Raw genomic sequence first — 14771 nt, forward strand, 5'->3', positions numbered from 1 at the left:
ACCTAATACCATACACAAAATTTAATTCAAATGATTCATAGACTTATTGTTCAAGAGTAAGGGGAAATAAAGACTTTCTGGGACAAACAAAAATGGAGAGAATTTGCCACCAGTAGACCTACCTGGCAAGAAATTCTTTAAAAAGAAGGAAAACAATGTAAGTCAGAAACTTGGATCTACATAAAGAAGTGAAGAGCATCTAAAAAGGATTAAGTGAAGGTAAAATAAAAACTTTTGATCTTGCAAAACTTAGTTATTCCAAGAGTTTGTAGCTACCTTAGAATTTTCCGTTTGTGTTATCTGTGAATGAGGAGAGTTTTACTTCTTCCTCTCTCATCTGGATGCTCTTATTTATTTTTATTGCCTTATGCACTGGGTGAAGCCTCCAGTATGTTGAATAGAAATGGTGAGAGGAAACATCTTTGTCTTGTTGCCAGACATTCTTGCCTTATTCCTGATTTTCAGGGCAAAGGATTCAGTCTTTCATCATTAAACGTGATGTTAATAGTAGGTTTTACATAAATACCTTTTGTTAGGTTGAAAAAGTTCCTTTTATTTCAAGTTTTATTAGAATTTTTTTAAGTCATGAAAGGTGCTGAATATTATATAATTTTTAAGCACTTATTGAGGTAATCATATATTTTTTCCATTTACAGTTGACCCTTGAACAACATGGGGGACTAGGGATGCCAACCCTCTGTGAGGTTGAAAATCCACGTATAATTTATAGTTAACCCATCTGTATCCAGGGTTCCTCTGTATCTGCTGTTCCTCCGTATCAGAGGATTCAACCAATCGCAGATTGTGTAGTACTGTAGTGTTTGCTGTTGAAAAATATCTGAGTATAAGTGGACCCTTGCAGTTCAAACCCATGTTTGAAGGTCAACTGTATTCTCTTAATGTAATTAATGTCACTGATTTATGAAAAATATAGCAACTTCACATATTTGGGATAAATCTTGCTTGGTTACAACTTGGCATACTTTTATATTTAATTGGGTTTGATTTGTTAATATTCTGAAAAGGATTTTTTTGATGTCTTTTCTCATGAGGGATACTAGTCCACAAATTTCTTTTCTTGTAATGTCCTTGTCAAGTTTTAGTACCAGTGTCCTGTTAGTTCATAAAACAAGTTGGGAATTGTTCCTTCTTCCTCTTTTCTCTAAAAGAATTTGTATAGGAATGGTTTATTTTTTCATTAAATATTAACAGAATTTACCAGTGACACCATCTGGGCCTGGAGTTTTCCTTGGGACTGAGAGTTATGTTTATTTTTGTATCAGTTTAGGAAATAAATTTGTCATTTCTTCTAAGTTGTATAGTTATTCAGAATAATTATATTTACTAATTATATTATTTACAATAATCTTGTATCCTTTTTAACATCAATAGGGATCTATAGTGATGTCCTCTTTTTCTTTTCTAATATTGATAATTTGTATTTTCTTTCTTTACCAGTCTTGTTAGAGTTTTATCAATTTTAGTAATGTTTTCAAAGAATGAACTGTTGGGTTTGTTGATTTTCCCTATTTTATGTTTGTCTTCTATTTCACTGATTTTTTGTTCTTATCTTTATTCCCTTTCTAATTTCTTTGATGTAACTGCTAATTTTTTTTGGCTTTTTGAGACGGAAACTTAGATCTTAATTTAAAATCTTTTTTTCCTAATGAGCATTTAAACTGTCACTTTCCCTCTAAACACTGCTTTAGCTGCATCCCACAAATTTTGATACATTATTATTTATTATTGTTTAGTTAAAAATATTTTCCAATTTCCATTATGACTTCTTCCCTCAATTCTTTAGTTATCTCTCTGTTATTTATTTCTAGTTTAATTCTGCTGTGGCTAGTGAACATTGTTGTGTGGTTTCAATTTTTGGAATGTGTTGAGGCTTACTTTATGTTCCAGTACATGGTATTTTGTAAATGTTTAAGTGTACTTGAGAAGAAAGTGTGTTCTATAGTAGTTGAGCATAGTATTTTATAAATATCAATTAGATCAAATTGGTTGATAGTATTTGAATATTTTATATGTCCTTGTCTGCTTGCTCTATCATTTCCTGAAGGAGATGTGTTAATATGTAGGGGCAATTATGGATTTGCCTGTATTTCCCTTTATTTCTTTATTTTTAGTCAATTTTCTTTCTGTATTTTAAAGCTATGTTATTAGGTATGTACCCATTAAGGATTATTGTGTCTTTCTATTTAACTGAATCATCTGTGTGTCTGCTTCTATTGTCTATTTTTCTTTTGATTGTAGTTCACATTGCATGTGCTTCGCACTTTACAATTTTTAATTATATATCAGACTTTTTTTAAAGCGCATTCTGGTTTAATCAGCACCATGACTCTATGAAGTGGTGTTAGCACCCATCCTGTGGATGAGAGACCAACTCCTTAGGATGCCTGGCTTGTCCTTGGCAGAGGGGGTGACCTGGGTGTGCCTATAAAAGGGCCATAGATATTAAAGTCAGTGTTTTCCCTCAGAGAAACCCTGCCCTTTATTCGGTCATGACAGGAGAGAAATGACTGCCTGGAAGGACTTTTCCTTCTCTGGAATTGAACTCATCTAGACTTTGTTTCTACAGCCTTTCAGTGTCTTAAAATGAGATATTTGTTTTGTTTCTATTTTTTCTATTTGTTGTGGCAGGAGTAATAGCCTGCTGCTATCATTTACAACCTAACCAACAATAAGTAGCTTATAAAGTTTCTCTGTAGCTTTCTATGGTGAAAATGTATAAAGATGAATTAGAAAAAAAAATCTACCCACTGGCAGAAATAGATGAAAAAAGGCTTGTATGTAGTAGTTTGGGCTTTGGATGGGAGGAAAAATATCAACCTGTCTGCTTTCTAGGTGTTTACCTCAGGTTCAGTTTCCTGGTCACCAGTTCTATCTTACCTTTAGCTGTCTTTCTTAGGTGAGAAAGTAATATAAAAATTGGTCTAAGCTTTTGATACTTCTGCCTGGCACAGCAAATGCCAAAACACTTGGAAGAAATTGTCAGAGAAAAAGAACTCGCACTAAAGATGTCCTAAAAGGAGACAGAACTCATTTGGAAGCAATCTCCTATGAGTGGCAAAAGTCAGGAATACAGAACAATAAGAAATTGAGATAATTGAACTGCAGTCTGAAAGATATAAAATAAATATGTTTGCAGTGGTCAAAGACACAATAGAAGGGCTTAAAATCCTAGAAAAGAATGAACTGTTAGGGAAAGACCAGGCAAGTTTTGTAGAACCAAATAGGACTTCTAGAAAAGGAAAGAAAATTGATTAAATAGCTAGTTAGAGATAGCTGACAAGAAACCTGGAAGGTAAATCTAGGGTAGATACTCAGAAAGCAGCAAAAATTGATAGAGATGGGAAGTGAAAGAAAAGAACAAGGCGGAAGAAAGAGAACCAACATATAACCAAGGATGCCAGAAGGAAAGAAAAGAGGAAATGCAGAACAGATAAAGTTTGAAAAGGTAGTGTTTGAAAAAATTTCCAATTTGATTAAAATTTTGCATAATGAAACTTGAGCAGAATAAATAAAAATAGACATTTAGACACAAGTAAAAATGAATATCAGAGGCAAACCACACACACACAAAATCTTAAATGCAATTAGAGAAGCGATGGAAGAAATTTTCACATATTGAGGTATGGGAAAGCCACTCTGGTCTATATGTGATTTAACTTAAACTTTATGCTAACCTCAACAGGCTGTTTTGTGGCCTGTCAGGTATGCATTGCTCATCTGCTTTAACCATTAAAGAAAAGAATGCATTAAAAAAATCAAAATGGAGTAACTGTGGTTCAGGCATTCAGGATGGAACTGGGTGGCCATTGTGGATGTGGTTTCAGACATGTTCTGTGTCACCAAGAACCTGAATTTTCTGAACTGTATCAGACTCAAGGACACCACCAACTATTCTCAAAACAATATCTGCTAGCAGCTGCCAGCTGCAACCTTATGGTCTCAAGGTCTCCTCTTGTAACTATGCAACCATCTTGCACCCAATCAGTCCTTACTTAACAAACACCCTTATTTTTTGCCAGCTACAGTTATAATTCTTGACCAACACATTACGTAATTTTGTGGTTTTTGCCTTTATAAGCCTCCCCCATTTGGTAGTCCAGTGGAACATAATTCAAGTGCTTCTTGAATCTGTGTCTCCTGGGCTATAGTTCTCAGGTTGGCTCAAATAAAATTCTTTTCTATTCCTATTATAGATTGGTTTATTGATTATTTCCGTAGACAGAAGGAAGACATTTATCTAGAGAAGTAATAACTAGACCAACAACAGCAATTATAGAATCTAGAAATCAATGGAATCATATTTTAGAATATTAAAGCAAAGTAGCTCTCAATTAGAAACTATACAAAATAAACTATCATCCAAAAATAAGAAAATAAAAAAACTGAAGAAATATAATTTAATACTCATAGGGTCTTTTTGAAAAAAGTACTTGAGCATGTCCTTTAGGAAGAAGGAAATTGAACCCAGAAGGAAAGAGTGAGATGCAGTAAACAATGGTAAACAATGTAATTAGCAAATTTGAGTGTTTAGATTACCAAGGAAGCACTGACTTCATAAAATAATAATAATGACAAATTTGTAAGGTATAAGAAATAAAGTTGGAGTAAGATACTATATAACAGTGAAAATGGGATGAAGTGGTAAATTTTTTTAAGGTCTTTGTGTTTGGGAGAAGGATAAGAGCTGTCATATTTGACTTAAAGGCTCAAAAAGAAAAAAAAAGTAAGGTTAACCAGTACAATAGAAATAGGATCCAAAGCAGTCTGTGTGGTGAGGAAAGAATAAAGAAGAATATACAGATGGCCAATAAGCACATCAAGAGATGCTCAACATTGTGATCCATCAGGGAAATGCAAATCCAAACCTCAGTGAGATACCACTTCATACCCAGTGGGACCACTGTGATCAACTAACAAGTGTTAGGGAGAGATCAGAACCCTCATACACTACTGGTGGGAATGTACAAGTGAGCATCTAGCTTGAAAAACACTCTGGAAGCTCCTCAGAAAGTTAAACTTAGAGGTACTCTTTGATCTAGCAATTTTACTCCTAGGAATATGCCCAAAAGAATTGAAAATATATATCTACACAAAAACTTGTACATGAGTGTTCATAGCAGCATTATTCATAATTGCCAAAGGTGGAAACAATCCACATGTCTATCAGCTGATGAATGGATAAACAAAATTCAGTACATGCTTACAATGGGATACTGTTTGGCCATAAGAAGGAATGAAAGACTGATACACGCTACAGTATGGATGGGCCTTGAAAAAAGTATGTATGCTAAGTGAAAGAAACCAATCACAAAAGACCATATAGCAATACACTGAGATTTGAAGAGGGGATAATTTATCATTCCTCTCTCCCTCTCCTAGCTCCCAAATGGTAATCTTACAACTTGAGAACTCTCCCTGGAAAAGTAAGAGCCCAGAAACTGCTGAGCCTCCCAGTCTCAATTTCCTTTTCCAGATTCATCAAGTAGGTAAGTCATTCTTTCCCCCATGGGGAGGAGTGAGTGATGGGGACTGGAGAAAGATGCCAGATATGGTCCTCCTATACTTTTTCTTCCTTTGTCTTGGCAACCCCTCTAAACATTGCATGGTACATTCATTTATTCATTCATTCACCAGGTATTTATTGAGCACCCACCATAGGCAAAGTGCATAATGAAAAATGTAAAGGCTGGGCTGCCGCCTCAGGGAGCTAGCATGTTGTTTGGGGGATGACAACACTGAACATCTTAACAGTTAAGCAGCCGTCAGCCCCTTTCAGTATTGGATATTCCAAAGCTCAGTTCTGAAATTCTTGTTGGCTCCATTTCCACTCTCTTCTTTGTTGATCCCATATCTCGGGACTGAAATAATGCCAAGGACTCCAGCCTCAACCTTTCCCTTGAATTCTGTTCTAGTCTGTCTCATTTTTAAAAATGAATATTTAAAAGTCATCTTAAATTCATCTCTAAAATCAATCTCTGATCTCCCTCCCTCCGCCTCTCCCCAACCAAATCTGCTCACTTCTCAGTTTTCCCAGGAACTGGTATCTCCGTTGGTCAAAAAACTTGAGGTCTTATCTTGTCTTTTCACGCACCACGTCTAATCCACCTGAAAATCCTGCTAGTTTTACCTTCAAAATATGTCTAGAATTTTATACCATTTCACTATGATCCTGGACCAAGTCATCATCATTTCTTGCCTGGATTATTATTATAATCTTCTAACTCCCGCTTCTGCCTTGACCCCTAAGGTCTATTTCCAACACAGCAGCTAGAGTGAGTCCTTCTAAAGGTTAAGTCAGATCATGTCATGTCATGATACACCCTCTAGTTGTTTTTCCTCATACTTAGAGGAATAGCCGAAGTGCTTACAATGGTGTGCAGTGTCCTACCTGATCTGGCCCCTGCCCCCTCTCTGACTTCATCTCCTCCGACTCTTGCTCGCGTCCACCCCTCTCCCCTCACATTGGCCTCCATGTTGCTCCTCAACCCACTAAGCATGCTCCTGCCTTATGGCCTTTGTACTTTGTTCCATTTGATCAGGCAGCTCTCCCCCAGATATCTGCGTGACCTCCTCCCTCGCTTCTTACAGGTTCCCACCCAAAATTAAGAGAGACCACCCTTAATGTTCCCTGCATCACTCATTACAGTATGATGTACCACGTATTTCATTACTTGTGTGTTTGAGAACAAATGCTCCAGGAGGGCAGTGATTATTTTATTCCATGTGTATAGTGTTGAATGAGTGAATCATTCTATATCTGTTCAAGACATCAATAAAAGAAATGTTGTAAGGCAGTGCACATCTCAGTGTCAAATAAATGATATATACATTTTTTGAATATTAATGATATGTAATTTAATGATTTATATACTATTTTTGCCTATTATTATATATATATTCTTTTTCAGATTCTTTTCCATTATAGGTTATTACAAGATATTGAATATAGCTCTCTGTGTGTATATACTGTCCTATATACAGTAGGACCTTGTTGTTTATTTTATATAAAGAAGTGTGTATCTGTTATTCCCAAGCTCCTAATTTATCCCTCCCCCAGTTTCCCCTCTGGCAACCATAAGTTTAGTTTCTATGTCTGTGAGTCTGTTTCTGTTTTGTAAATAAGTTCATTTGTATCATTTCTTTAGATGCCACATATAAGTGATATCATATGGTATTTGTCTTTCTCTGTCTGACTGACTTCACTTAGTATGATGATCTCTAGGTCCATCCATGTTGCTGCAAATTGCCTATTATTTTTATTGTTATTACCATTCCAATAATTATATGCAACAGTCATCTGTTCATTATTATATATAACAGGCAAGATTGATGTCCTATTATTTTATTTAGGTTAATAACAAAACCTGACATGAGTAATGGATAAAACATGAGGAAATGGGACAATTGAAAGGAAGAGAGTGGGAGTTAAACTTTCCTTCCTATATGACTTACATCATTAAAAAAATCATTTCATTAATGTGCTTCCTATTCTAGTTAGTATAGTCAATTCATATAGCACAGAAGTTCATTTCCTAAGTTAAATCTACAGTTTCCAGTTGGCATACAAAAAAAGTAATTTCTTATGAGAGAAAACATTTTGGTCATACACATGGTACACTGGAAATTGATTAGGTTTGATTAATCTGTCTTACAAAAATCTTTACAAAAATGAGTGAAAATATTTTAACAACTTCTGCTCTTTGGAATTCCTCACCAATATTATCTTGTTTACCTGGAGCCTCCTCTTTCTATAAGATGAATTACATTTTCATGACCAAAGTTAGTATCTATTTGAATTTTTTCTTAACAATGTGCTTAATTACAAAGGGATTTTGGCTTAAAAGCACGACTGATTTTAGCTACGGTTCCTACTTAAGTGTTTTCCTAAATTTCTTTACATTGTTGTTAGACAATGTAAAGAAAGGAACATTTCCTGAGGTATAGAACCTAAGCAACAGAAATGAATGTGTTCATTCAACACATTTATTCAAAGCTATGAGCTAAACATATTGTGAGGAGCTGGACATTCAAAAAATGAATAAGACCCTCCTGCAAGGAGGTGGGTTACAAAACTGACTCAGTGACTGGAATGCACATTATTGATTTTAAACTCTGACCCTTTTTCATGGTCCTGGATGTTATTTGTAGGAATAGTTAAGAAAGCACAGGTTTTCTACAATCTTATGTAGTGACTTATAGTGACTGACTTGCTCAAGGACTGAAGAATACCCTAGAATATTCCTGAGATCACCATCTGTTTTTTATATGTTTGCAGTAATATGTTTTGCTTTTTGCTAGTGAAGCAGCAGTCTGTTTTATTTTTACTCTACAGGATGGAAGGGTCTTCAGGAGGATGCAGTGTGGGGTGCGGTATTTGGCAGTTTCAATACCTCTGGGGAATCAGGCTTTAGGTAACCAGCTAGGTAACCGTGAACAAGCCACTCTGGGTCTCAGTTTGCCCAGTTGGATTACAGCAGCAAGTCTCAAAGTTAATATAAATAACAGTCACCTGGGGATTTTGCTAAAATGCAGATTCCTATTCAGTACATTGGGATGGGGCCTGAGATTCTGCATTTCTAACAAGCTCTCAGGTAATGAACACCCCTGCTGCTGGTCCGTGGCCCACATACTGAGTGGTAAGGGTGAGAGCAGCATCGTCCAATACAAAGATAAAGTGAGCTATGTATGTAATTTTAAACATCTAGAAGCCACATTAGAAAGGTAAAAATAAATAAGTGAAATTAGTTTTAATATTTTATTTAATCTCATATAATAAAAAATATTTTAACATGTCATCAATATAAAAATTATGAACGAGATATTTTGCATTATTTTTTCCATATTGTCTTTGATATCAGGTGTGTATTTTACACTTATGGCACATCTCAATTTGGACTAGCCCCAGTTCAACTGCTCAATAGCCACACATGTGCTACCGTTTAGGACCATGCAAGGCTAGACCATCTCTGCTGCCAGTTTAAGTGCTGTTAAAGTTATGTTCCTTACATGTCAAATTGACTGTTGCCTCCAGGTGGCGCTAACGTTCTTTGTTTCATCCCTGGGGAAAAAATTATTTTTTTCCACTTGGGTGAGAGCTCTACAAAAGGTCACTTAATATATTTACTTATTTACTCATCTAGTCCCTTCTCTTAATTCATTCATCCTATAATATATATTTACAGGCTGTACTAATGGTTAGTATATTATATTCTCTGTAACTTTGTCCAATAACTTTGTCCAATAAAGTGCAATAAATTATCATTAATTATGCCAAAGTAAATTACAGAAGGAATGCTTAAAGTCATTTTTAGGAATGTTATCCATTCTTGGGGGGAGGTGCTATATAAGGTTGATCCCTGATTATATAATATTTTTAGACACAGGATGGTGACCAGCTATTTAACAGAGCAAACGTAGAAACAGGAAAATTGCTGACTAGTATACAAAAGATTTAAATAATAACTTTGTGACATGGTTGTTTTATGAAGAGGAGGAAAATATTTCTCCTCCTTCAGTTTTACCTAATACAGGATGACTGGTACTCTGTACGGTGATTTAGGTGTTGAATTTTCTGGAAGGGAAATGATGAATATAAAAATCTCTATTTCAACTCTATAATTTTGCCTATACTCCAGGCATACTATATACTTAGAGATTACATTTTCTAGAAGAATAATTTTAACACTCAGACTTAGTTTTAAGAAGGTATGTCCAATGCCCAAGTTTTTTAAAAGCTTGGTATTATTTCTTTTGTCTGCTTGTGGCTCTAATGATAACTAAAACATCAGGCATACCATGAACAAGTAGTGTAAATGTGTTAACCCATCCTCACAGTAAACCAATGAGGTAGATACTTTTATTACCCCCACATTTGAAGTGAGGAAATGGATGCTCTAGAGATTAAATAATCTGTCCTGGGCACGTGACCATTAAGAAGAGACAGAGTGTGAACTCACATCCGGTCTGTTGGACCCTCAAGTTCATTCCCTTGCCTACCATGCTTATTGAGGAGGCTCTCTTCCTCTGTCTTAAGCTGAATTTGCTGATCAGTCAATAAAAAGTACAGTCTACAATATCCAAATCTATAATATCTGTGAGGTTGTCTTTTATAATGAGGTTGTCTTTTATAATGATAAGCCATGAATGTTTAAAACAAGGTCAGAGAGCCAAAAGCTCAGATATCTTTGGTCTTAGTTCTCATTTGACTTGTGACTCTCTATACCAAGTCACCTAAACTCTATTTTCTATAAGACAGAATGAATGGGGAGTCTCTTTCACGGATAGATAGGTTGAATTCATGACATGATTTCATGACAACTCATGTCACAAATACAAACTCCTCCCACTTGACCATTGTAAAAATATATTCATTATATTGTTTCATACATAGATTTCCCAACAGTTATGTGCTTTCTTTTTGATGCATATAGTACAAAATGGCATGTGTGCATGCGCTCATGTGTATGTGTGTGTGTGAGAGAGAGAGAGAGAGAGAGAGAGAGAGGGAGCAGAATTGAGTTCAGATCCTTTCTTTGCCACCCTCTGGCTCTGTTATCTTGAGTCCCTTAGTGAAACTCTCTTGGAACATCAGTTTCCCCAACTGAAAATCGGGGTTGATGTATTTTTTTTTCCTGAGGATGTGTCATGAGAATTAAGTGAGATGGTATATGCAAAGTCTCTAGCATATATAGCATATAGCATGTATAGCATATAGTTTAGTTAATACTTAACAATGTTAGTTTTATAGAATGATGAGATAGAAATATTGGCAAGCTACATCCATACCTGCTTACTTTACTTTTTAGAGGAGCTTGATATCTGCTAACAAATGGAGCAGAAAAGTGAGGCTACTCCCCAGGCAAAGAAAGTCTACTCCCCCCAATTCCCCAAATTCTCAACTTTTTATGAAATTGGTCCAAGTTCATCTAATTTATGCAGCAAACTGCTTTAGTTCTTTACTTTGCCTTGGCAATGAAAACCACTCTCTTAAGTCATCTTGTTGAAGGGCTTATGAAGACATTATGGTATTTGGCTCCCTATCTTATCCAAGTTGCCTGGATGAAAAATTGGTCTTTCCTTCCCATCTTTCAGACAAAGGATTTATAACTACTTTAGCATATTATTGAAGCAAAGAGACACGACAGAAACGTTACTCTGGGCTGACTTTTATAGGTCCTGATTTGGACGCAGAGCTTAAAGTTCACAGGTGGAAAAAATACATTGTTTTAAAAATGTCCGCATTTCCTGATATAAAAGGAATGATTTTCTTTTTGTTTTTTTTTCTTTTCTTTCTTCTCTTTCTTCTTCTTCCTCCTCCTCCTCCGTGTGTATGACTGCATCTAAGAACATACAAATCTTGAAACATTACACTGGATTCCTGAAAACAGGCTCAAATGATTTTCCTCCTTCAATACCCTCTTTTGTTGCTGGTCAGGAACAAAGCCACCTAAGCCCCGTGGTCACAGTTCACTTCACACATAGGGAGAAGAAAACTCTGTTTTAATCCCCTGAAGATGCAGAGACAATCTGATTCTGACACTAGAAGGGGATCTTGGAAAAAAAGATTCACGGATAGAACGGATGATCTCAGAATATCCTCCAGGGACTCAGAAGGTGCCCAAACAAATATGGAGTATAAAAGTTTCCCTGTGTCATGCGTTTGGGAAAGGAGTGGAGAGTTGGAGAAAGAAGGAAAACTTTATCAAGGAGAGAGGCAGACAATGGCCAGACGTGAATGATATCTTAAAATGGATAAGGGAGATTCAAGCATGGTGATTAGATTGTATACAAGGTTGAACCGAGAGAGAATTTTCCCACAAAGGAAGCTGGGATCTGCTGTCCTTTCTGCGGAGCAGCTCTGAAGTAGATAGTGACATGTGGTGAACTGGTGGTGGGAGACAATCCAGAAATGGTTTCCCTTAGCCTCTACCCCACCCCCAACCTTGCATTATTGAACGGCCGAGGGTAAGGTGCAGGGGTGCAGCGGCAGTATCAATGGTACAGGCTTTGTAAGCACAAGAAAGTGAGTGTGAATGCCAGCTCTACTCCTGAGTCTGGCAAGTCACTCAGCTCTCAGAGCCCCAATTTCCTCCTCTGGAAATGCAAATAATATCTGTCCCAATAACCTAACCAAGTTGTTGTGAGAATCACATTAGGTAATGGAGAGGAAAGTGCTGTGCAAATTATCAAGTGCTGCAAATGTAGTCTAGTGATAACAACAACCCACAGAACTGATGAATCTCATGTCTGTGGGTTTCTGCAGATCTGAGGTTCAGGTTCTCTGATGAACTCTCCTTCCCTTATCTTTGTCAAATAACAGGTGGGAGGACTTGGGGTCAGCCTCCATCAGGTGGAATTAATCATATTCCAATGTGGAAGAGTCAGCCAACACCTTGCCCTCAGGCTCTCTTGCCCTATAGCCCTGATCAGAAGCATGTTTCCGTACTCCCTACTATATACCAGACCCCAAGCCAGACAACTTACCTGGGCTTTCTTACTAACTCTCTGGTTTGCGGAAGATAAAACGGAGGATCCAGTAATGAAGACACTTGCTCAAGTTGACACAGCTGTTAAGTGGGAGGACCAGGATTCTCAGGCAGGAGCTCTTTCTTCCCCACAGGGTACAGGGGCAAGTATGGTTTTCCCTAGTTTTCCCCACCTTACCTTTTCTCTCCTCCTCCTTATCATCCTCCTCTCTCCTCTCTCTCTTCCTCTTCCCCATGTCTTCTCCTTCTTGAGGTATGAAGCTTTCTTTACTAAATAAACACAGGAAATTTAAAAAGGAATGAAAATACAGGTGAGCAGGACTAGAAACTCTGCTAAATGTGGCTTTTTCCAGAGTCCTCAGGGAAAGCACCAAAGAAGTAAGTTCTTGAATACATGGAGTTTCTGTGGTGTGTACAGCCTACATGGGTATATGCCTGTCTCTGTAAGAGCTTCTTGCTTTAAAAGTATTGTTCCTAGGGATCCCTCCTGCACTGTTGGTGGGAATGTAAATTGATACAGCCACTATGGAGAACAGTATGGAGATTCCTTAAAAAACTAAAAGTAGAACTACCATACGACCCAGCAGTCGCACTACTGGGCATATACCCTGAGAAAACCATAATTCCAAAAGATACATGTACCACAATGTTCATTGCAGCACTATTTACAATAGCCAGGACATGGAAGCAATCTAAATGTCCATCAACAAATGAATGGATAAAGAAGATGTGGCACATATATACAATGGAATATTACTCAGCCATAAAAAGGAACGAAACTGAGTTATTTGTAATGAGGTGGATGGACCTAGAGTCTGTCATACAGAGTGAAGTAAGTCAGAAAGAGAAAAATACCGTATGCTAATGCACATATATGGAATCTAAAAAACAGTACTGATGAACCTAGTGGCAGGACAGGAATAAAGATGCAGACGTAGAGAACGGACTTGAGGACACAGTGGGTGAAGGATAAGCTGGGCGGAGTGAGAGAGTGGCATGGACATATATACACTACCAAATGTAAAATAGATAGCTAGTGGGAAGCTGCTGCATAGCACAGGGAGATCAGCTTGGTGCTTTGTGACCACCTAGAGGGGTGGGATAGGGAGGGTGGGATAGGGAGGCTCAAGAAGGAGGGGGTATGGGGATACATGTATACATATAGCTGATTCACTCTGTTATAAAGCAGAAACTATAATACAACATTGTAAAGCAATTATACTCCAATAAAGATATAAAAAAAAATACAGACCAAATAAAACATAACTACATTTAAAAAAAATTGTTCCTATTAATTACACAGGAAATACATGAATACATTTTTATTGTAAATTTAAAAGGTTGAACATTACGGATCAAGTTAAACTCTCTTTTGACGCCTTTTATCCTATTTCCTATCCCAGATGTAACTATTACTATCATTTTAGTATATATTTTTCTAAAACTGATAAAAATTAATAGTATATAAAAATTATATTTAAATTGAATTATTTTTCTTAATTTTTAATTATAAAAATTAATTTTATATCTTATATATATAATTTTAAATTATATTTTTCTAAAATTAAATTAAAAATTAACTTATGCATATTTAGCCACAAATATTTATGTATTTTATTTTTACATGTGTGGCATCAGTTGTACTTATCATCTTGTGGCTTGTTTTAAAAATTTGTATTCAATAACATATCTTGGAGATAACCTATGTCTGGCACATGTATTTACCTCTTTCTTTTATTGAAGTATAATTAATTTATACTTCAGTATTGTGTTAGTTTCAGACATTGCCTTGTTTCTTTACTGCTTCGTAGTATGAGGCCTTGGTAATTTAAATATCCCCCTGCTAATGGACTTTTAGGAGGTTTCCATTCTATTGCAAACAGTGTTCAAATGAGCAATCTTGTACTCATATGTGAGTGTTGCTCTAGGGTAGATACTATAATGTTGTGAATCTGAATATAATGAAATAGGTTGATTGGCTTCCATCCTCCATCTAACGCCTGTTCTCAAAAGGCAGTCAGCTAAAAACCTCTCAACGGTGATTACTTGGCTTTCTCTCATTTCAGCAGATTGTCAGTTTCGTATGATATAATTTTCATGATCTTTATTTTTGTGCTTTTGTGATATAACAGACTGACTGAAAAATGTTGTTTGCATCATTCTTACAATAATCAACTCTGCACTTGACATGGTTGAGTGGTGTGTGTGTTTATGTGTGTGCAGTTAAGGAATTAATAGTGTCATCCAAATTGCTCTCTCAAATGG

At 36.3% G+C, this 14771-nt stretch overlaps 1 long non-coding RNA gene across 1 annotated transcript in view; it reads left to right on the plus strand.

Annotated features, from left to right (window-relative positions):
* Positions 1-14771, plus strand: part of LOC132365938 (uncharacterized) — a 133461-nt gene that overhangs the window by 6475 nt on the left and 112215 nt on the right. Inside the window, exon 2 of the long non-coding RNA XR_009503310.1 lies at positions 5401-5507. This is a non-coding gene — a long non-coding RNA (uncharacterized LOC132365938). The remainder of the gene's footprint in view (positions 1-5400; positions 5508-14771) is intronic.

This window comes from Balaenoptera ricei, chromosome 5 (genome assembly GCF_028023285.1).
Source record: "Balaenoptera ricei isolate mBalRic1 chromosome 5, mBalRic1.hap2, whole genome shotgun sequence".
NCBI lineage: Eukaryota > Metazoa > Chordata > Mammalia > Artiodactyla > Balaenopteridae > Balaenoptera > Balaenoptera ricei.